Source organism: Benincasa hispida, chromosome 6, assembly GCF_027475165.1.
Source record: "Benincasa hispida cultivar pf3 chromosome 6, pf3_genome.v1.1, whole genome shotgun sequence".
Lineage (NCBI taxonomy): Eukaryota > Viridiplantae > Streptophyta > Magnoliopsida > Cucurbitales > Cucurbitaceae > Benincasa > Benincasa hispida.
In genome coordinates this window covers 20,254,283-20,279,699 of record NC_143483.1, presented here as the reverse complement: position 1 = coordinate 20,279,699, position 25,417 = coordinate 20,254,283, and the positions used below count along the sequence as shown (strand labels likewise).

General features: G+C 36.3%; 1 non-coding gene across 1 annotated transcript; it reads left to right on the top strand.

Annotated features, from left to right (window-relative positions):
* Window positions 1–14,279: 14,279 nt before the first annotated feature.
* Window positions 14,280–14,386, top strand: LOC120080684 (small nucleolar RNA R71). The gene has a single exon (XR_005482633.1). It is a non-coding gene; the product is annotated as a small nucleolar RNA R71 (small nucleolar RNA).
* Window positions 14,387–25,417: the final 11,031 nt, after the last annotated feature.

Genomic DNA, 25,417 nt, shown 5'->3' with positions numbered 1-25,417 from the left:
TTCGTTTTACATGACTTGAAATTATAGAGGTGATGGAAATAGGATAAATAAAAATAAACCTAAGCATGCTATCACCGCAAAATTAGAGTGGAGAAAGGGAAAACGAAACTAACCCTTGACGAAACACTTTCTTCATGTTTCCTCTCCATAGCAAGGAATCACGAATCAAACTCCTCCTTCTTGATCTCAAGCACCACGAACATTGATTATCGAACAGCACCACAAGAACTTCCTCGTTATTCTCTAAGTGAGAATCACAGAGAGTTATGAGTTTCTGTACATTAATTTTGATGTTAGGAAGGGAGAATTTTTCTTTGAGAGAAAAATGCAGAGGAGAAAGAAGATCTTTGAGAGAGGGAGTGCTCTTTCAAAAAAATTGATTTCATGTTCCACACTTTCCCTTTCTCTGTCTTTCACGTATATGAGAGAGAGTTGAAACAACTCCCTTCCTTAACTGAAATTAACTCCACTTGAATATATTAATATATATTAACTAATTTAATATATATCAATATTAAATCATATGTTATATCACATATAACATATAACCTATAGTTTATACTATATCACATATAATATAACCTATAGTTTATAATTCTCCCATATAGCCTATAGTATTAATATGAATCATATTCATATCAATTTTAACATGTAGTTTTTATATAAAGCACACTCATATAATTAATATTTGAATCATATTCAGATATTTATTTCTCTCATTAAAACTTTATATATAATATAACACTTACATTATATTAATTGTATCATATATAACTAATTCCTTTTAACTAATTCAAACAATTCAAATTAAACCAAAATTAATTTGATTCTCATTAATCCTTATTGAACTAATAAGGGGATCTTATGAACCTACAGATTGAAGCTCTAATTATACAAGATTAATTAATTAAACTCTTTAATTAAATTAATCCTCATTCATTAATTGCCAGTCACTCCATTAAAGATCGACAGCTGACAGCTATAGTCTTCGTGTTGTAGATATATTTTTGTGTCTATTGGATATAATCAATCAACAGCGCGATGACCCTTCATAAATTGCTCGTAAGTACAGTTGGGTCAAAATTATTGTTTTACCCCTGTAGTTACATCTAACTCCTTAAGTACCATTGATTTCTCTAATGAATAATTAGTCATAGTCCAACTATAACTGAACCCCTCTCGGGGCAGGAGAGGGTATGGCGCCACATTATTCAAGATCCGGAATCAACCCTTAAAGGAGCAATTTATCTACTTACCCCAACAATTAGTGATAAGTGAAGTTCTTCTTGTGTAGCTGTGTTCCCAACTCCCCACTAGGACAAGTCTCCAAAATGATAGGCATATTGAATTAATGAATCTAGCCACTCTCACTCATGCAAATCAAAGGGTTGCCCTCATAGGCAGGAGTTCACAACTCACTCAAGATTAAGGGTAAGTCATCTATGATCATCCTAGTGAAATGTAAGTATCTTCTAGCAATAGTGTTATAAAGAGAGACTATTCATTTTGTGGTCTGGTATCATATAAACTCTTTATATAGGATACCTTCTCTCACATGTATCCACATGAATGATCAGGATCAGATCATTTGCAACACTTCACATCAGTTGTAACAATCACAAAGCGAGTTGTATCCGTAGTGTCACAAGGATACGGTACCCAGCCTTATCCATCTACTACAGACTGTTCAAGTTATTACTTAAACATTATCCACCCATATGTCTCCACATACATGTTTGAGCTTAATCAAATACTTTAATATCTTTAGTATAGTAGAAGTAACCACCCCTTGCTCTCTTGGGATGGCCTACAAATAGACATATTTCTTGAACGAGGTTCCAATTTTTTAGGATTGGCCTCAAGCACGTGTGTTGGTCAACCCCAAATACTGAAATAGCGTAAACTACTTTTACGATCATTCCATAATTTCAAAGGTGTTTTAGAGACACTCTTAGATGAAACTTCATAACTCCAAAACAAATCAGGTAATTAAGCATAACTCATCATAGACCGAACCATGTCACATAAGGTTCTATTTCTCCTTTATGATATACCATTCTACTGAGGTATACCAAGTGCTGAGATTGGGATGCGATTCCATGTTCTATCAAATAGTCTTGGAATCTTGAATCCATATATTCTCCACCTTGATTGGTTCAAAATCTCTTAATTGTTTTACATAATGTATTCTCAACATCAACCTTATACGCCTTGAACCTTTCAAGTGTTTTAAACTTATGTTGCATTAGGTAAACATATCCATACCTAGAATAATCATCTATAAAAAACATGAAATGTTCAAACCCTTCTCTTGCCTTAACATTCATAGGACCACATAAGTCCAAATATACAAGTTCTAAGGGTTCTTTGGCTCTATGACCTTTTCTAGTAAAAAGGTCTTTTAGTAATTTTACCTTCAAGGTATGACTTATATACCGGAAAATAATCTTCTTCTAACTTATTTAGAAGTCCATTCCTAACCAACTTCTCAATTTTATTGAGATTTACGTGGCCTAATCTTAGGTGCCAAAGTTGGCCCTTTTTTTTAGGAGAAACCTTTTATCTTTTATTTTGAGTTATTGTAGTTTTGAACATTTCAGTATTAAGAAAGGCCTTAGATGCTGATAGCGTTAGCACATGAAGAATACTTTGTAAATTTTCAGAACATATTTGAACATCATGCTTGTAAATAAACACTTTATGTTAAAGTTTAAAGTATAAGATAAAGGACTGTGAGGTCCATAGCGGAAGTGGGGATCATTCCCAATTCTCAAATCTCATAGAATTAAAAAACAAAACAAAGATCTCAAATTATGAAAATTACCGAATTTTACAGGATGCATCTAAAGGAGGAATTAAGGTTAGAAATATGCTTACCCTTGAAGAACCGATTCTTTACGATAATCCTTCTCGAACAGCCACGAAAAATCTCCTCTTGATAACAAACAAGTACAGTAACCCAAAATTGCCACCATCAAGAGGTAATCCTCTGTATTCTCCATAGAGGTTGAGAATTAGCAAGAGGTGTGGGCTTTGCTAATTTTTTGGGAGAGGGAGAGAATTTGAGAGGAGAGGAAATTTTGCAGAAAAGAAATTTTGTTGGGAAAAGACACAGTAATCTTCTATGAAGAAGATGAAATGAAAATCCATACAACTCCCACTTCCACGTTTGAATGAGGAGAGAAAATAGGAGGAGGGAGTTATAACTCCCTCAAAAAATTAAATTTAATAAAAGTTTAATATATATATATATATGATAACCAACTTATCATATAATATATATCAAAATAGATGTTATATCAAATATAATACATAACCTATAGTTTTTATATTGTATCAAATACAATATAACCTATAGTTTGAATTCTCTCAATCAATCATGGTATTTAATGTAAGTCAAATTTATATTAAATTTAATTATATGAATCCAATCCATATAATTAGTATTTGAATTATATTCAAATATTTGATTTCTCTCAAAACAAATTTTATATTATAATGTAACAAATATATTAAATTAATTATAACATATATAATTAATTCTCTCAATTAATTTGAACAATTTAAATTAATCCAAAATTAATTATCAATAATCCCAGTTAAGCTATAGAGGGGACTTTATGAATATGTAGATTGAAGCTTCAATGGTACTTGAATAATTAATTAAACTTCTTTAATTAAATTACTCAACATCCATGAACTGTCAGCCACTCCACTAAAGACCAACAGCTGCACGTTTCGCACTACAGATATATTTTTGTGTCCATTATTTATAACCAGTCTATAGAGCGATGACCCTTCACAAATCGCTTGTAAGTACAGATGGGCCAAAATTATCGTTTTGCTCCTATAGTTACATCTAACTTCTTAAGTACCACCAATCCCTCTAATGAACAATAAGTCATAGTCTAACAATGACCAAATCTCTCTCGAGCTAAGAGAGGGTGTGGCACCATATTATTCAAGCCCTAGAATCAGTCTTTAAAAGAGTAATTTATCTACTTACCCCGACATTAGGGAATGAGTGAATTTCGTCTTGTGTAGTTGTGTTCCCAACTCTCTAATTAGACGAATACCCAAAATGGTATGCTTATTGAGTCGTGATCTGGTCACTCTCCCCCATGCAAATCAAAGGACCACTGTCATAAGCAGAAGTTCACAACTCTCTCAGGATTTAGGTCATGTCACCTATGGCCATCCTAGTGAAGTGTAAGTCTCTATTATTAATGACTTTGTATAATGAGACTATTCATTTCGTGGTGTGGTCTTATACAAACCCTTTTGTATAGAACATCTTCGCTCACATGTATTTACATGAATGATCAAGATCAAATCATTTGTAGAACTTTACAATAATTGTATCGTATTTGTAAATGTCACCAGAATAAGGTACCCAGCCTTATCCATCTACTACAAACTATTTAGGTTATCACTTAAACATGACCCGTACATGTTTAAGCTATAGAAGATAACCTTGTATGTTAGTTTATTAGTTTTGTGGGTTAATGCTGCTAGATATCAAATAAAATACCTCAGGTTTTATTAAATAAATAAATCATTTGTACATTACAATTACAAACTACAAAACCCATGAGATTTAGGACATCAACTCCAACATAAGATTGTTCAAGCAAACATTTTACAAAAATCAAGTTTTTCTTCAGACTAGGAACTACATATACATTATCTAATAACAAATATGATTTCTGTAACACTAATCATAGGCTCCCCATTGCCATAACTGAGACGACTTGCCCAGTTCCAACCTGCATAGTCATCTCGCTAGCCTTGAGCTACTGCTAGGAACTAATTCCTTGAAAAGAAGAACAAACATGATTAGTGGTGGTTGAATCATTATCCAGGTAGAATCATCATTCTCCATTAAGTGTAGGTTTCCAAAACTAGTAAATCATATTTACCTTATTTGGCTTTCTTTTTCTCTGCTAATTAATTGGACAGTTTTGTTCTTAGTGTCCCTTCTGGTTGTAATGGAAGCAAATTCCTTTGGCAACCTTGGTCTTCATGTCCCTTTGGACTACAACAGGGTTAGCTTTTCCCTGACCTTTGTTCTACTTCTTCCACTTTTTGGTATCGAAAGAAGAAGATACAAACTTCGCTTTAGAGGTTGAACCTTTGTGGAACTTCTTTGGGGAAGTGGCAATATTTTCCTCTTTTTCTGCTCCTTGATTTCATCAAGGACTGATAAATTTGTAATTCATTAAGGAGGGTAGTCAAGTTGTAGTCTAGCTTGTCCATAAAAATGTTACTATAGAACTGGATGAAACTCTCAGGTAAAGTCTCCAGAATGAAGTTAACCTGACTGGCTTCATCGATGAAAAACCCATTCATCTCAGTCTTACTTATATTGAGAACATGTTCTCGAACAAAGAACCCTTCTTTCGTATGAGCATTAAAGATGTATTTCATAGCTTCACGTCAGAGTTGTGTGGAGGTTATCCAAACATCTCCCTCAAAAAATCCATGATCTCACGTGTAGTGACCATGGTTTCGTGCTTCTTTACCAATACTTCAGATAAGCTGGCCAAAATGTACGCTTAGGCCTTTTCATTTTCCTTAACCCTTCTATAATATGCATCCCGAACATTTCGAGATGCTCCAATAGTGGATACTTGAGGAAATTACTCAAGAAGGACAAACCTCCAGTCATCGATAACCAACACAGTGTTTACATTGTTTTTTTAACTCGTGTAATTGTCACGTTCAGTTTGTTGGCACTTAATAGGTTTAATGTAGCACTAGTCATAATTAAAGATTGTTAAAACCATACAAATTATTTATATTAGTTATTAAAGCATTACCCATGAAAAACCAATCATGTTTTAGCAAAATTCTAATAAAACTTATGTGACATCTAATTTTGTAATGATACTTCAGTGAATCAGAATAAAAGCATCATAAGTGGTCAGTGACCCATTCACTAAATTAAGACAATCTCAACGAACCATTACACTAGAATAATTCTTATCCCTACAATGATTAGTCACCATTATTCGGTCTAGAGATCATTAACTTACTTAACAATTTCTTGTAAGTGTAACCTTACATTTTAAACTCTAGAGTGCTGCCTCAATGAGCCAACTATAGGAAAAAATCAATTAGGGAAAAAACTAAAGTTGTTCTATCCATTTCTGGAGTCTGTGTAAGAATTCAAGCAAATGTCATCTATAAGGGAACACAAACAAAGGTGCCTCGAGGTCGAACATGAAATTTTGCTACAAAATCATGAAGAAGACTGTGGGATGTGATAACACATGTCCCTCTCCCACTTACTATAAACACTCTCTCTATTTATCTTGGTATGTAGACCTATGCAAACACCATCCATAAGAGTGATAGGGATGATGCCCTAAACTCTCATTGGGTCATGTAGTTTGTAAATACCTATATTGAACAAACGCTTGTGATGTAATAATATGAGATATTTTCTTCACTGTTGTCTATAAAATATGAGATGTTTTATTTGCTTTACCACAAATCAATAAACTAAGATCCCTGGTTGTCGTTGTAACTTAAGCATGTATGTGGAGACATATAAGTGGATCATGCCTTAAGTGATAACCAAAATGGTCTGTAGTATATAGATCTAGGAGAGATACCTTATCTTGGTGATACTACGAATGCGACTGATGCTTATTTTTATGAAGTGGAAATGCAGATGATATGCATTGATGAATTTGCATTGTGCACTCAAGTTTCCTCAGCGGAATCCAAGTGTAAATTCCTCTGAGTTTCCTGGTAAGTTTAGGGTCGATCACAGGGACTTGTGAAAACAGATTGCATTGGTAATTTTTAGGAAAACCTTGCGATGGCAAAATAAATAATTTTTTGGTTTATTGTTGATTGAGTTAATGAAGAAAATAAACAAAATACTACGGATTTGAGAAAAGTCAGTTGTGTGATAGATGCACTGAGTATGCAATGAACGGGTTGAGAAGATCTTTAGCTAGCGTTACTTGGGAATGCGTCAGACTATGTGATCATGCTACCACCATGCACAGTAAGTCATTTTCCAATGGAAATGCAATGCTCCTAAGTCTAGGACGCATGTGTTGAATGCAAAAGTGTCCATAGAGTTTATCCCTAAGTCTCTACTCTTGTCCTATGCGATGATGCAAAATGCATAAAAGCAAGGTGACCACATACAATCTTATCCTATCTCTAGGATGCATGCAATGCATTGATAACAAATAGTGTTCATTCCTAACTCCTATCTCTTGATTATGTGTTCTAATCTAACTCTCCCGAGCCTAGATTCTAACCTGACCTTCCCAAGTCTAGATCCTACCTTATACTACCCTCCTGAGTATCTCTAATGGAAGAATGAAGCATACATAATATAAGATAATCGCATAGCATGAAGATTCCCTAGTTGTGATAGCTAAATGCTTCTCAACCCATTCAACTAATTTAGCTATTCATGCGTGAATAACAAAGAGTGAACAGATATAGAGAAATAGATGTCATTTCGATAAATGAGTGGAGTACAAAATGACAATGGAAGTTAAAGGTAGAGAGCCTAGTAGTAATTCCTTGTTGACCGAGGCTTTTACACTGTAATCTCTATTCAGTTCTAAAGATGTTCCCGCTTCCGCAGGCATCGACCCTCTCTCTGTCCTTGAAACTTCCGGCGCTCTCCCAAGCTTATCGGAACAATCTATCGACATAACCGTCTCTCTCGCGTCTGCCTTAAAATGAAAGAAAACTATGAACAAGGGCGTGCGAACTTGTAGAACAAAGAATAGTGAATTTGTGAACCCCTTCTCTGAAGGCTGCTTCTAGTATTTATAGACATCCAAGGTGAACGACAGCTTCTCTCTTGATTGTACAGATGGGATGACTTTAATTCCTGACTGATGTGCTGAATATTTGTCACCGAAAAGCTGAATGTACTTTGTGATTGTTATCAGCTGTCAACTTAATTCGGATTCGACTGTCATCAGCTTTTTGTCCCATCGCGATTAATTAGCCTTTTACCCAGATGCGCCCACCAAGTTGCGCTGACCAGGTTGCAGCGATCTTTCTTGGCGAATGTTTACGAGCACAATCATCACAAAGCCTTGCAGTGAAGTTGCTTTCGACCGATGATTTCTTATGATCGCAATTCTTGCATTGCATCAATGCATATTCTACACAAAAATACAAAATTCAACTGTTATAATGCGATGAATGCATGCAACCGCAATATTATGAAATTGGTGCTTAATGGACACAAATCAACATATTTCATCAATGCAATCCAAAGAACTTAGCACTATGATAACGTTCATTTCTGCCCATTATCACACCCCCAAATTTAAACAATACTTGTCCTCAAGCATAAGCTAAGGATTCTTTTAGCAAATCAACCGCAATGTTCTTTTCCTAGATTTCTCAAGGATACTTCATTTAAATCCTATATACCAAAATTTCCTTAAGTCTTATTCAAGTTTCTTCTTAAAATATTTCTAAGACCTAGGGACTGCAAGCTTAACCTTCAAAAGGACTTTACTAATTTCCAGAACATCGCATGATTTATTTCAAAAAGAAAAATTTTCCACCGGGGTGTCAAATGATTTTATCCTTGCATATTTCATGACATTATTATTTTTTTCTGACCTTGCACTAATCCAAGTGTCTTGCCTTCGTTTTGGCTTGCCCACACAGGTGTCATGCAGACATCCAAGTACGAGCAATGCACTCTTTCTTTGACTAAACTCATACCTATTTGGCAGTAGAGTTTCGGTCATTTATTTATGCATTGATCCTGGTGACTTACTTTCGTTTTGGCTTGCCTCCACGTGTGTCATGCGAACATCCAACTACGGGTAAGTGCCTTTCACAACTTAACTCTTATAAACATGGGTTTCCCATTGCGTTCATAGTGGAGTTGTTAATTTTTTTTTTTTTATAGAAAATAGCAAGGTCGAAAATTAATACCTCACCCCCAAATTTAAAATGTGGCAATGTCCTCATTCCAAAAGATTGAAATGAGTCATGCGATGTTCTTAGAATGTGTTATAAAGGGAGTTTGAATAGCAAACCCCTAACTTCTAGAAATATTTTATGAGGTGACTATCTTAAGACTAAGTTGACTCTAGTGTATACGAAAGAAATAGAAGCAAATTTTTCATCATTGAAATCATACTTGGCAAAGAAACAGTATGTGGTGACCTATTAACTTTATCTATGTCAAATGATTGCGGTAATCAAAGAGGATGCGGAGATAAGACTTTTTAAAACTAAAATGCGATGCGATAGCGCAAAATTTGAAAAAAAAAAAAAGATAAGGAAGAATACACCCCCAAATTTGCATTGTCGCCCACATTGTGTATTGATGCATTCATCTTTGCGGCAATCTCTCTTCTTTGGATTGCAGTGATAAAATGAGATAATTTGCTGCTTCAAGTAACATCTCTACAATCCTATGCCTTAATTGTTGTAAAGAAACAAAGATAGGGTCAAATGAATTTAAACAAAATATTTTTTTTAGAGAATAATAATAAGTAATATGCAGATAGATTGATGATAAAAGTGACGAAGGAATGAGAGTTCAAGAATCAAACAAAAGGTATTCCGGGTTTCTCAGCTTTACGGAGGCCTTTTTTGGCTGGAAATCACCTCCACAATATGTCTTAACTCGCTGTCCATTAACCTTAAATATCCGGCTTCCATCCTCAATGCTCACTCCACTACACCATGTGGAAATATTTCTTTAATGATGAAGGGTCCGGACCAGCGTGATTTTAGTTTTCCCAGGAAGAGTCGCAGACGTGAGTTGAAGAGTAAGACCTTTTGCCCGACTTGAAGGTTTTTACCGCATATGTGTTTGTCATGCCAATGCTTAGTGCTCTCTTTATACATCTTCACATTTTCATATGCATTGATCCTCCATTTTCTAGCTCGACTAGCTGTATTTTTCGCGCTTCTTCTGCTTTCTTCAAATCAAAGTTCAGCTTTTTTACCGCCCACAGTGCCTTATATTCCAACTCCAAAGGCAAATGACACGCTTTACCAAATATCAACGCATATGGGGACATACCTATGGGTGTTTTAAATGCAGTCTGATATGCCCATAATGCATCGTCAACCTTTGTTGCCCAATCTATTCGTGAAGGCTTTACTACCTTCTCAAGTATCAACTTAATTTCTTGATTGGACACTTTTGCCTGACCATTCATCTGCGGATGGTATGCGGTGGCCACTTTGTGGAGAATGTTATATTTACGTAGCAGTTTCTTGATATTACGATTGACAAAGTGGGACCCTTCATCACTTATGATGGCACGAGGAGTGCCAAAACAAGTGAAAATTTGTTTCTTCAGGAACTGGGAGACTACCGCCACATCACTTGCAGCACATGCTATTGCCTCTACCCACTTGGAGACATAATCGATGACTAATAAAATGTAATGTTTACCATTCAAAGGAAGGAATGGTCCCATGAAATCAATTCCCCATACGTCGAATAATTCAAGCTCCAAGATAGTGTTCATAGGCATTGCATGTTTCCATGAAATGTTACTTGTGCATTAGCACCGATCACATTTCATTACGTAGTCAGCCGCATCCTTGAATAATGTGGGCCAAAAGAATCTACTATGCAAAATTTTGGCTGCGGTGCACTGCCCTCCAAAGTGCCGACCATAAGATAAGTCGTGGCATTGCTATAATATGCGTTGTTGAGCATTATTTGGTACGCATAATCGAAAAATCTGGTATGCCCCTCTTTTATACAGATTGGCTCATCCCAATAATAATGTCTGCATTCATGTTTGAACTTCTTCTGTTGGTGGTAGGTGTAATCTTCAGGAAATTGCTCGCAAACCAAATAATTGACTATGTCCGCATACCAGGGCAATTCTTCTATATGGAACAGTTGCTCATCTGGGAATACAGTACTCACATCAGACTTGTTGCGGTCAACCTTAGGATTTTCCAGTCTGGACAAGTGATCCGCAACCTGATTCTCTGTCCCTTTCCGGTTAATTATTTCTATATTAAATTCTTGAAGGAGGAGAACCCACCTAATCAGCCTTGGCTTTGTGTCCTTCTTTGTCATTAAGTACTATATTGTCGAATGATCAGTATGGATGAGTACCTTTGTTCCCAACAGATATGTCCGAAATTTCTCCGACGCAAAAATTACTGCCAGGAGCTCTTTCTCTATGGTGGTATAATTTGTTTGAGCAGGATTTAATGTTTTACTCACGTATGCGATGGGATGCAAAATTGTTTTTCTCTTTTGTGTCAGGGTTGCTTCCATCGCATACCCGCTTGCGTCACACATGATTTCAAAAGGAAGTGTTCAATCTGACACAATCAATACGAGTGCAATAATCAGCGCATCTTTCAAAACTCTGAATGCGTTGACGTAGTTGTTGTCAAACTCAAATTTTCTATCAGCCTCTAATAACGCACTCAGTGGTCGTGCTATTTTAGAAAAGTCTTTGACAAATCGTCTATAGAATCCAGCGTGCCCCAAGAAGCTTCGTACAGCCTTCACGCTTGTTGGAGGTGGAATTTTTTCAATTGCTTCGATTTTTGCTTTGTCTACCTCCAACCCATCCCGAGAAACCTTGTGTCCCAACACTATGCCCTCCTTCACCATGAAATGACATTTTTCCCAGTTGAGCACCAAATTCGTCTCTTCGCATCTCTTCAGTATCTTCTCCAAGTTGGCTAGACAGACTTCATAATTGTTCCCATAAACAGAGAAGTCGTCCATAAAGATTTCAACAGAGTCCTCAATATAATCTGAAAAGATGGCCATCATGCACCTTTGGAACGTGTTTGGCGCATTGCAGAGGCCAAACGGCATGCGGCGAAAAGCGAAGGTCCCATATGAGCAGGTGAATGTGGTCTTGTCTTGATCTTCTAGAGCTATCATAATTTGGTTGTACCCGGCATAACCATCCAAAAAGCAGTAAAAATCATTTCCAGCTAGACGATCTAGCATTTGATCGATGAATAGCAGAGGGAAATGATCTTTCTTTGTGGCTGTATTCAGCTTGCGGTAATCCATGTAAATGTACCATCCAGTGATGGTTTTTTGCGGTATTAATTCGTTGTTTTCATTCGGGACTACCGTCATGCCGCCCTTCTTCGGCACACACTGCAAAGGACTGTCCCATGTTCTATCCACTATAGGATAGATAATGCTCGCATCTAGCCATTTAATGATCTCCTTCTTTGACCTCTTTCATCGTAGGGTTGAGTCTGCGTTGATGTTCAATTGTTGCTTTGTGGTCATCTTCAAGACGAATGTTGTGCATGCAGTACGCAGGGCTAATTCCTCTTATGTTAGCGAGCGTCCAACCAATTTCTCACACATGTTTCCTAAGAATACTCATCAACGCATTCTCCTGGTCTTCGTTGAGTGCAGAGGAAATGATAACTGGCAACTTCTCATTCTACCCCAAAAATGCATACTTCAAATGGGTTGGTAGGGTCTTCAATTCAAGTGTTGGTGGCTCCACTAGGGAAGGTTGCGTTGTTTTTCTTTCTTCTTTTTCTGTTGGCTCTTCTTCTTGCTTTGCGATCATTTCTTCTTCCTTGCTTGTTTTTGTTGTGATCGCATTACAAGCAGCAATAGATGCGCTGACATCCTCTTCTTCATTTTCTTTATCAAACTTTTCTTCTTCAATCACACTCTGGTCATCATCTGAGTCATGCGGGTCTTCTTCATCCGGAAACTTCATGGCACGAATTATGCTAAACTTGAGCTTCTGTCCGTTGATGCTTAAAGTGATTTCCCCTTTATGCACATCAATTTGAGCATGACTCGTTGATAGAAAAGGTCGCCCCAGAATGATGGACACATCTTTGTCGGCCTCATAGTCCAATATGATGAAGTCAGCTGGTAGGATAAACTTATCAATGGTTATCAGCACATCCTTCACCTTTTCCTCTGGATGCACTATAGATCTATCGGTTAGTTAGAGAATCACTGTTGTGGGCACAAGTTGCCCCATGTTCTGCTGTCTAAAGATTGACAGAGGAATCAAATTTATGCTGGCTCCCAGGTCACACAAGGCTTGCCCGATGTACAGTCCTCCTATGGAGCAAAGAATGGTAAAGCTCCCAAGATCGCTCATCTTTGGTGGAATTATTGATTTGGAACTTTGTGTCAATGCCACCTTGGCAAACTTTCTAGCTCCCCTCTTCTTAGTTACCATATCCTTCAGAAACTTGGTGTAGGCAGGCATTTCCTCAATCGCTTCACTGAAATGAGTATTAACATGTAATTGCTTTAACATAGAGAAGAAGCGTTGGTACTGTACCTCTTCGTTCTTTTTCTTCCTTAGTCTCTGTGGGAAAGGGGGTAACTGCACTTTCACAGTTCCTATCTCAGTTGGCTTTGAGGTCGACACAACCTCTGGTTCTACTGCTTCTTTTTCTCTTTCTTCTTCTTGCATCACCATAATCTCAGGTTCAGCTGCAATGGAAGTTGTTCGACTAAGCTCCTTCTTTTCTCCCTCCACAGTCTTCCCACTTCGAAATGTCACAACCTCACATTACTCTTTATCTGATCCCCCCGGGTTGCATGGAAGTTTAGTTGAACTTGGTAGAGTTCCTTGCGGTCTACTCTTTAGTTCACTCACAATCTGATCCATCTGTAATTCTAAATTGCGGATGGATGTAGCCTAACTTTGAAGCACCGTTTCGTTTTTCTCTATGTATTGCTTCAATAGGCTTTCCAAGGAAGAGGATTGCGGTGGTTGTGAGTTACTTGCTTGATTGCTCGTTTGACCATTGTTGCGTGTGAAGAATCCTAATGGCTCTTCTTTCTATGCCACAAGTTGAAAATTCTGTTGTTGAGTCTTCCAAGCAAAATTGGGGTGGTTTCTCCACCCGGGGTTGTAGGTATTCGAAAAGGGGTTATTCTTTACAAAGTAAAAAAATTGTGGATTTGTGGGCAATCTTCCATCGCATGCCCATCACCGCAAGTCGTACACCTTGCGGTGTTTTGACTGATTGCGTTGATTTGCCCATTTTGCGGTGTTGTGCTGCTGATCGCAATTCCTTGTATTAAGTTCATCAATGTGGTCATTTGGTTTTGTAATGAAGCAATAGCACCATTATTTGCATCATTGTCTTTGAGTCTCAATATCTGGTCACTCTCTCTCCAATCCTCATGGTTCTTCGAGATGCGATCCAAGATGTTCTTCACCTCGTCATACATTTTATCAAGCAGACCACCAGCGGCTGCCACATTGGCAGCGCTTTGCGAAGCGGGATTCAAACCATGATAGAAAATTTCCATTTGAAGGTAGTCTAGCAAACTGTTGTGTGGACAATACCTGACCAACCTCTTAAACCTCGCCCAGGCATCGCTGAGCGATTCGTCCATGTCTTGTTCAAAATTTGTAATCAGTTTCCTTCGTCTAGCGTTCTCAGTAGGTGGAAAGTATTTCTTCATAAACTTCTCCATGACCTGTTCCCAAGAAGTGATCTCTCCTGGTTCGAAAGAATACGCCCATTTCCTAGCCTGATCACAGAGAGAAAATGGGAACAAAGTTAGTCGAACTTCTTCGGCAGAGATGTTCAGGAACACAAAAGTATTGCAGATTTCAATAAAGCTTCGGAGGTAGGCATGCGGGTCTTCGCCACGTCTTCCTCCGAATTGTCCTGCAGTCTTGATCATCTGCAGCATCATCGGCTTCATTTCAAATCGGCTTCCGTCGAGGGCAGGCCTCATGATTCTCAGAGAGAAATCGTAGAGGTTTGGCAATTCATAGTCCCTAATGGGTCTATTGCGATCGTTTGCCAACAGGATTGGATTCGCCATGACATTGTTATCATTTGGTGCTCCATTTTCAAACTGCTCCGCCATCTCTTTTTTATCTAATTGTGGTTGTTGTTGATGGTCTCTCAGTCTCCTTCTAAATGTCCTCTCAATCTCCGGGTCATAATTCGTCAAAGATTGAGAGTCTGCAAAGAAATCGGAAAAATTATCGTTAGCACTCAATTTTGCCGAAGTCCCCGGCAACGGCGCCAAAAACTTGATGCTTATTTTTATGAAGTGGAAATGCGGATGATATGCATTGATGAATTTGCGTTGTGCACTCAAGTTTCCTCTGTGGAACCCAAGTGTAAATTTCTCTGAGTTTCTTGGTAAGTCCAGGATCGATCACAGGGACTTGTGAAAATAGATTGTGTTGGTAATTTTTAGGAAAACCTTGCGGTGGCAAAATAAATAATTTGTTGGTTTGTTGTTGATTGCGTTAATGAAGAAAAGAAATAAAATGCGATAGATTTGAGAAAAGTAAGTTGTGTGATAGATGCACTGAGTATACGATGAATGGGTTGAGAAGATCTTTAGCAAGCGTTACTTGGGAATGCATCAGACTATGCAATCATGCTACCACCATGCACAGCAAGTCATTTTCCAATGCAAATGCAATGCTCCTAAGTCTAGGATGCATGTGTTGAATGCAAAAGTGTTCATAGAGCTTATCTTTAAGTCTCTACTCTTGTCCTATGCGACGATGCAAAATGCATAAAAGCAAGGTGACTGCTTACAATCGTATCCTATCTCTAGGATGCATGCGATGCATTGATAACAAGTAATGCTCATTCCTAAGCTCCTATCTCTTGATTATGTGTTCTTATCTAACTCTCCCAAGCCTAGATTCTAGCCTGACCTTCCCAAATCTAGATCCTGTCCTTAGACTACCCTCCCAAGTATCTCTAATGGATGAATGAAGCATACGTAATACAAGATAATCCCATAGCATGAAGATTCCCTAGTTGTGCTAGCTAAATGTTTCTCAACACATTCAACTAATTTAGCTACTCATGCATGAATAACAGAGAGTGAACAGATATAGAGAAATAGATTCCATTTCAATAAATGAGTGGAGTACAAAATGACAATGGAAGTTAAAGGTTGAGAGCCTGGTAGCAATTCCTTGCTGACCGAGGCTTTTACACTGTAATCTCTATTCAATTCTAAAGATGTTCCCGCTTCTACAGGTATCGACCCTCTCTTTGTCCTTGAAACTTTCGGCGCTCTCCCAAGCTTACAAAACGATCTATCGGCACAATCTTCTCTCTCACATCTGCCTTAAAACAAAAGAAAACTATGAACAAGGGCATGCAAACTTGTAGAACAAAGAATAGTGAATTCGTGAACCCCTTCTCTGAAGGCTGCTTCTGGTATTTATAGACATCCAAGGTGAACAACGACTTCTCTCTCTTGATTGTACAGATGGGACGACTTAGCATCAAAAAGCTGAATGTACTTTGTGATCATTATCGGCTGTCATCTTAATTTGGATTCGACTATCATCAGCTTTTTGTCCCATCGCGATTAATTAGCCTTTTACCAAGATGCGCTGACCAGGTTGCGGCAATCCTTCTCGAGCAAATGTTTACGAGCACAATCATCGCAAAGCCTTGTGGTGAAGTAGCACTCGACCGATGAATTCCTATGATCGCAATTCTTGCATTGCGTCAACACATATTCTGCACAAAAATACAAAACTCTATTGTTCTAATGCAATGAACGCATACGACCGCAATATTATGAAATTGATGCTTAATGGACGCAAATTAACATATTTCATCAACGCAATCTAACATTGTTTAAGAACATAGCACTATGATAATGTGCATTTCTGCCCGTTATCAGCGATTTGCTTTGTAGATTGTTACAAGTGTTAAAACGTGCTACAGATGGTCTGATCTTGATCATTCATGTGGAGACATGCGAGCGGGGGCATCCTATACAAAGGAGTTTGTATAAGAACAGACAACGAAGGGTTTAGTCTTGTTATATAATGTCGTTCATGAAAAAAACTTGCATGGGTGTGAGTGGCCAAATTGCCAACTCAAACCTACCACTTTGAGGATTCGTCTAATTGGGAAGCTGGGAACTCAGCTACACAAGATGGAATTCACTCCTTCCCTGAAGCAGTGGTAAGTAGATAAATTGCTCCCTTAAGGGCTAATTTCAGGGCTTGAACGATGTGGTACCACACACCTTCTCATGCCCCGAGAGGTGTCCACTCATAATAGGACTATAAGATATTGTTCATTAGAGGGATCAATGGTACTTAAGGAGTTAGATGTAACTATAAGGGAAAAACGGTAAATTGACCCAGTTGTACTTACGAGAATCTGTGAAGGGTTAACATACTGTTGACTGGTTATGTTTGGTGGACATAGAAATATATCTGTGGCGAGAAGAGTGCAGTTGTCAGTCTTTAGTGGAGTGCCCGACAGTTAATGGATGGTGGATTTTGTGACTAAAGAGTTTAGTCAACTATTCACATACCGTTGGAGCTTCAAGCTACAGGTTCATAAGGTCCCCTTGGTAGCTCAATGGATTCAAGTTGCGAATCAGTTTTTGGGTCAATTTAAAATGTTCAAATTGACAAGAGGGAGTTTGATTATATATGATATGATTAAATTGGTTCAATTATATATGATATAGTTGACATGATGTATGAGATACATTAATTGGAGGAAAATGATATAAATATGATTTAAATCAAATAAAGAAGAAAAGGACTATGGTTTAAATGTTGCATATGATGTGTTATTAAAATTATAGGTTGTAAATATAATATGATAAGTTAGTTATTATATTGATTTATAAGTAAAACAATTATGAGATAATTGTTGGTGGTTTTTTCCATAACCACGCGTGAAAGTGGGAGGTTGTATTCAATTTTCATAACTGAAGGATGAAATGAAAAATGTTTTCAATTGAATGGGTATCGGATAATCACTTCACAAGAGTACACTACCTATCGTTTAGCTAACGAGAGCCTACACAACAGCCTCAAAGTGTTTCCTAAACGATCGTGTACATGCGTCCTAAACGATCGTGTATCTATTACTAAGCGATCGCGCGCGAGAGCGAGATTCATTAAACGATTAGACCTGATTTACTAAACAATTGTATACCTTTTACTAAACGATCAAGCACAACGATAGACATAAACTTCTTCCACTTGCTTGGTCATTTAGTGCGATCATTCTTTCCTCATTTCCTCTACCAAATCCAACAAAGCCCACACATCTTGGATTCTCACTCCGAGAATACCAAGGTCACTGAGTGAGGGTGTCTAAGTTGTTGCTTGTTCGTGGAGAAGTTTGTTCGTGTGCGAAGAGACAGCGAGAGATTTGGGTAGATGATCATAACGACAGCGAGAGGTTCTATTCCAAACGAGAGCGAGAGAAAGACAGAAGAAGAGTTCTTCAAAGGTATGTCTCTCGTTCCTTTGTATTTGTTTTATTGAAAGCATGCCATAATTTATTAGTAAATGCACAACTTGTTTGTTTGTTTGTGAATGCTTGTATTTCTGTTACAATGAATTTGGAACAATCTTGCTTCCATTCATAGGTTCTCTTTGATAAGATTTCCTTCAAAGAGAACACAAGCAAAGGTGTCTCAAGGCCGAGCATATATCTCACAGTATGAACCTTTTAAGGAGAAACGTGAAAGGAAATTGACATATCATATACATCATTTTTCTCCCAGTGAGTTTTTAAACCTAAAGATTATTAATTTAAAAAAATCCGACTAATAATTTAACTAAATGATTGTTAAATTTTCTCAATATAATTCCTATATTGGATAGTTTAACAATATTGATTCTTGTTTATTAAACACTTTAATAAATCTATTCATTTATTGCATGCTTATAACATATTTATCTAATTCACCTTCTATGTCAGTTTCCAGATAAGGGTATTTCGTTTCCGTCAGCTTAAATACCCCAGCCTAGATAGAACCCTCCTTAAGAAAGGTACCATATAGACAATTATGTTTTAAATTTAATCTTTTATTTAATCCAATTTAATCCTATTAAAAGAAAATTAAAAGATTAAACATATTTCTAATCATATTAGAAATATTATTAACATAGGTCTAGGTGAAATTAATTTTAAATCATTTAAAACTAATTTAACATATGTTTGCATGCAACTTTTGATTTAGATTTTAATTCTAATTTCATTAACTTATAACACTTAATAAGAATAATGAAACAATTAAAACCTATACATGCATCTAATGACATACTTAAAAATATATATAACAATTATATTATAAAGTAATGAAATGAATTACATCCAACATCCAAACTATATATTATAACAATTATAATATAAAATGATGCATGGACATGTTATATATGCATGCAATCATATAATGTAACAATTATATTAAATATGATGCATGAGCATGCTTAATTAAATCATGCGACTATATAACATCACACTTATATTAAAAATGATGCATGAATTTATGTTTATTCTGTGGTGAGATTTTTATACTATATGGCGTACATTATGCAATATAATAAATTAAATCATAAATCACATGTATAGAATAATAAACAACAACATTTGACAAAATATTGGCATACTAAACAATTAATTAAATTATTATACCTTTTATATTAATTTCATTATTTAAAAAATAATAAAATTAATTAATATTACAAATTAATTCAAAAAAAAGCAAAAATTGCTTCAACTGCCACTCGAATGCACGATCTTGAACTGCTTGACGCACACGCTAACCGTCCTTAGAGCGTAATGCGCAATGTAATTACGTTGCGTCTTAAGTTTCAAGGTAGATTGCCTTCCTCTGCCTCGTTCTCCAGTCCGTTCTTGTTCCAATGGCCACCAAACTCTTCAGGAACCCAAGCAAATGCATAAACACGAACTTACAGACTCAATAGTGAAAATTAAATACCCAAAACACCGGGCCCTTGCAACTTTAAACTCTTTTAAAGGAGTAAATCTATGCCAAATTTTGACAAATCCATGTGCAAACTATCATACATTCACAATGCGTAATGAACACCCACCAAAACTTTGATTTTAAGTTGGAAAATAAAAATTAGAGACACAACTTGACTCTGATACCAATTGAAGGGATATAAATTCCTACAATGGAAACAAAGGAATGTCTTATGTCTTGATTTTGTTTTAGATGACTTGAAATTACAGAGGCAATAGAAAAAGGATAAATAAAAATAAACCTAAGCATGCTACTAATACAAAATTAGAGAAGAGAAAGGGAAAATGAAACTAACCTTTGAAGAAACACTTTTTTCATGTTTTCTTTCCACAACAAGAAATCATGAACTGCACTCCTCCTTTCTTCATCTCAAACACCACGAACATAGCAGCTCAATGAACACCGGTTCTCGAATAAAACCACAATAACTTCTTCGTTATTCTCTAGGTGAGAATCACAGAATTGTGGGCTTCTATGGATTAATTTTGGTGTTAGGAAGGGAGAGTTTTTCTTTGAGAGAAAAATGTAGAGGAAGCAGAAGATCTCTGAGAGAGGGAGAGCTCTTTAAAAAAATGATTTCATGTTCCACACCTTCCTTTTTTGTGTGTTTCACATATATGAGAGGGAGTTAATGGAATTATCAAAATAAGTCCCTCCCATAATTGAAATTAACTCCCCTTAGGAGTCATTTTCAAAATTAAGAAATTTGAATATAACTCCTCTCTACCGTCATTTTGTAGTGATTTCTCTCCCAAAGAAAATTCTCCCAATTTTTAGAGAAAATTTCTCTAAAAAATATTCTTCCCCGTTTCCTCTCATCTTTTAAGAGCGGTTTCCACAAGCCGGATCCTTACCAAAGTCATAACAAGGAAGATCTCATAGAAAAGAAAGATTATGAGAAAAAGATTATCGATTCTAGGATAAGATTTTGTTGCATTTGTGGATCGACAAAAATATGGTGCTTAACCTTCTTCTAGTTTTTGTATTTTTAATTCTTTCAAGAAATCAAAGAACATGATCACACGCTTCCGTCGGAATTCAATTCTTTCACTTAATTTTTGATATACTAAGTGTAACATGACATTTATGGATGTTTCTAAATCGAGCATAGCCTGCATAGTTCTCCTATTCCTTATACCACGAGGTAGGGTGACAAAAATTTTTATAGGAAAAATTAAGAACAACGCTTTTGTATTCAATAACTTGTCACTGACAAACTAATGGACAAACTAAGGTGGTTAGTCAAACATTGGGGGTTACTTCGGTCACTACTTTTTGAAAATCTCAAGTCTTGGGAGGATACTCAACCTTTTGTAGAGTTTTCTTAAAATAGAGCAATATATAACACCACTCACTGTTCACCTTTGAGGTTGTGTATGACTTTAATCTATTAACTTCTTTAGATTTATCACCATTTTCCATCTAGTATATTTACTAGGGATGCAACTACTTCAAAGGCATAATACATTAAAAGTTTGCATAAAGAAATCAAACAAAGAATTGAAAAGAAGAATCAAAAGCTAGTCAATACCAAGAACCAAGGCAGAAAGAAACTATTTTTTGAACCGAGTGATTGGATTTGGGGTTCATCAACGAAAGGAAAGGTTTTCAAATTTGAGGAAGTCTAAACTTCAACCAAGCAAAGATGGTCCATTTCAAGTTATAGAGTGCATCGATAACAATGCCTATAAACTTGATCTTCGAGGTGAGTACGATGTAAGTTCTACTTTTAATGTGACTGATTTGACTCCTTTTGTTGTAGGGAATGAAGACCTTGATTTGAGAACAAAACCTCTTAAAGAAAGGGAGATGATATGAATTCAACCATTGAACAATTACATGCACTCGTAGGAACTATTACAAGAAGCAAGAGAAAGAAGATTCAAGAAGCTTTCACACTACATCTTCAAAAGCTAGCTAATTCCTAAGAAAAGAGATTTTCAAACCCAAATTTATGTATTAGTTTAATGAGTCAAGAAGGGAACGAAATGAAGATGACATGGGAAAAGTCCTTATAGGAAGATGGCAGGGAAGACAAAAGAACTGTGCAGTTTGTGAAGAAAATTTTGTCAAGTATGCACTACATTTGAATTCATGATGTCAAACCTAGTGAAACGGCACATTAAACTTTCTACCTTCTAAAGCAGTTATTTAAGACAATTTAGATCATTTATACGTTTTTAGCTTTGCATTTTGATTTATTAATTAGTATGCAATTAAGTTTAACATTCCTAAGTCTTATTTTCTACAATTCACATTTATTTGTGTTTGAATTTATAAAGACAACAAACCTCTACAATAGTATGATTTTGTCCATTTTGGTAAACCCTCATGACTTGCAAAAACCCATCCAAACCATTGAACCGAACCGAGACATGGTTTGGTTTTATTTTTTAATAAAAAAATTGGTTCTACGATTCAATAATTTAGAAAACCATTTGGTTCAGTTCAGTTAACGGTTCAAGAATTTAAAAAATCAAGATAAACCAAACTGAACTGCACTCTCTCTCTCTCTCTATATATATATATATATGTATGTATGTATGTATATATGTATGTATGTATGTATGTATGTATGTATGTATGTATGTATGTATGTATGTATATATGTATATATAGGTTATTTAAAGGGATAACGAGAAGAATAGCAGATTTTAACTTTGATGCTGGGGTATGCCCTAGTTTATTGTATATTGTACATTAGTCTCCTAAGGTATTAGAACAAGTGGGAGATTGTTGGGATTGGTGTCCTAATTCTCCCGGAGTCTCGTAGTTTGTAATCGATATACATTGTTATGAATAAAATAAAAGTTATTTTTATTTGGCATTTACTCATATCTAATAAACAAAGCTCCAGGTTATTTTATGTAAACTTAAGCATGTATATGAGATATACAAGTGGATAAGGCCTTAAGTGATAACCTAAATAGGTCTGTAGTATAAGGATTAAGGAATGATACCTGATCCTAGTGACACTACGGATACGACCCGCTTTGTAGAGGTTTACAAGTGTTATGAACTACTAAAGATGGTAGATCCTGACCATTCATGTGGAGACATGCAAGCGGGGGTGTCCTATACAAAGAGTTTGTTAAGACCGAACCACGAGATAATTTGTCTCTATATATAATGCCGTTGATACTGGAGACTTACATCTCACCTAAACGACCATAGGTGACATGACTTCAATCCTGAGTGTTTTGGGAACTTCTGCCTTTGAGGGCGGTCCTTTGATTAGTATGGGTGAGAGTGGCAAGATTGCTAACTCAACATGCCTACCTTTTTGGGGACTTGTCTGATTTGGGATCTGGGAACTCAGTTACACAAGATGGAATTCACTGCTTTCTCGAAGCACGGGTTAGTAGATAGATTGCTCCTTTAAGGGCTAATTCCGGGGCTTGAACATAGTGGCCAGAGCTTTTCTTTGAAAGAGAGAACTCAGTCATAGTAGGACTATGACTTATGTTCATTAGAGGGATCAGTGGTACTTAAGGAGTTAAATGTAACTATATGGGCATAACGATTATTGGCTCAACTGTACTTACGAACGATCTGTGAAGGGTTATCATACTGTTGATTGGTTGATATGGACACATAATATATCTGTGGTAAGGAGAGTTCAGTTGTCGGTCTTTAGAGTGTCTGGCAGTTAACAGATGGTGGATCTCGTGACTAAAGAGTTTAGTCAGTTATTCACGTTATGTTGGAGCTTCGAGCTACAGGTCTATAAGGTCCCCTTGGTAGCTCAATGGATTCAAGTTGAAAATCAGTTCTTGGTGTTGATTTAAAAATTTTAAATTGACAAGAGGAAATTCGATCATATATGATATGATCAATGTGATGTATGAGATACATCAAGTAGAGGATTAATGTAAATGAGATTTACATTAAGTACCATGAAATAGAAAAAGAATTATGGTTTATATGTTTCATGAGATGAAATATTAAAACTGTAGGTTATAAATATACTATGGTAAGTTGGTTATCATATATATTTATAATAATATTAATTATTGGATAATTATATCTTTTTCTCTAATAACCAATTGAGTGGGAGGTTATTAGTAGTTTCGTGGTAACCGTGAGATAAAAGGAAAATTTTTTTCCTAAATTTAGTATTAAAGTGAGAGTTTTTATTCTCGGTAAGTTCTCACAGAAAGGCTGTCAAGTGGATTAGATTCAATAAACGATAGCTGAAAAGAGACTAAAGATCATGGAGTGACACTACTAAATGAACTCTTATGAAAGAGCACCTCTGAACGGAAGGAGATCGTTCCAAACTCATTGTGACAGAATTACCGCATTCACAATCAAACAAAATACATATGCATTTAACAACTAATTACAGACATGCTTTCAAACTTAAATGACAAAGAAAACGAAATACGTACCAATTGAAGAACCTTTCTTCACCTAAAACTCATTCTCGCCAAGGATTGCTCCTCTCGCTCTCGCTAAGCATGTCTAAGCAATCGTCCACCAAATCGTCTACCCATGAACGACCTTCTCACAAACACAGCAAAAAGGCAAACACTACCACTTAGAACCCTCGGTATTTTTTATGTGAGAATTCAGGAGGTGTGGGCTCTGTTGGATTTGGTAGAGTGGAAGAGGAAGAGAAGATCGTATACCACGACCAAGCAAGTGGGAGAATAGATGATGCTTGATTTTTTAGGAAGAGGTATACGATCATTTAGTAAATAGGTCGTGATCGTTTAGTAAACGCTCGGGCGTGCGATCATTTAGGAAAGAGCTAGACGATCATTTAGCAAATCCTATGCGATTGTTTAGTAGAACGCGTGCGTGTATACAATCGTTTAGAAACTTTGAGCTATCGTATAGGCTCTTGGTTTACTATGCGATAGACAGTATACACTAAATATGAGTGAATGTCTGATCTCTTTGCAAAATGAAAATGATTTTCATTTTATCCTTCAGTTACGAAAACTAAAAGCAACCTCCCACTATCACATGGTTACGGAGAAAATGGCAGCACAATTATCCAATAATTGTCCAAAAATAAATAATAAATATAATCATATTATATTCATTAATCTATGGTTTAATATCACAACAAATGCAACATATGAACTATCGTCTTTTCTCCTTCACTAGATATAAATCATATTTATATCATTTTCCTTAAAATAATGTATCTCATACATAATGTCAGTCATATCATATATAATTAACTAGTTCAATCATGTCATATATAATCAAACTCCCTCTTGTCAATTTGAAAACTTTAAACTGATCCAAAAACTGATTCTCAACTTGAATCCATTGAGCTACCAAGGGGACCTTATAGACCTATGGATCAAAGTTCCAACGGTACGTGAATACCTGACTAAACTCTTTAGCCACGAGATCCACCATCCGTTAACTACCAGAAGTTTCACTAAAGATTGATAGCTGCATTCTTCTCACTATAGATATATTTTTGTGTCCATCGGATATAACCAAACAACAGTAAGATAACTCATCATAGATGCTCGTAAGTACAGTTGGGCCAATTTACCGTTTTGGCCCTGTAGTTACATCTAACTCCTTAAGTACCACTTATCCCTCTAATGAACAATACAACATAGTCCTACTATGTGTGGACACCTATCGAGCCATGAGAAGGTGTGTGGTGCCACATCGTTCAAGCCCCAGAAT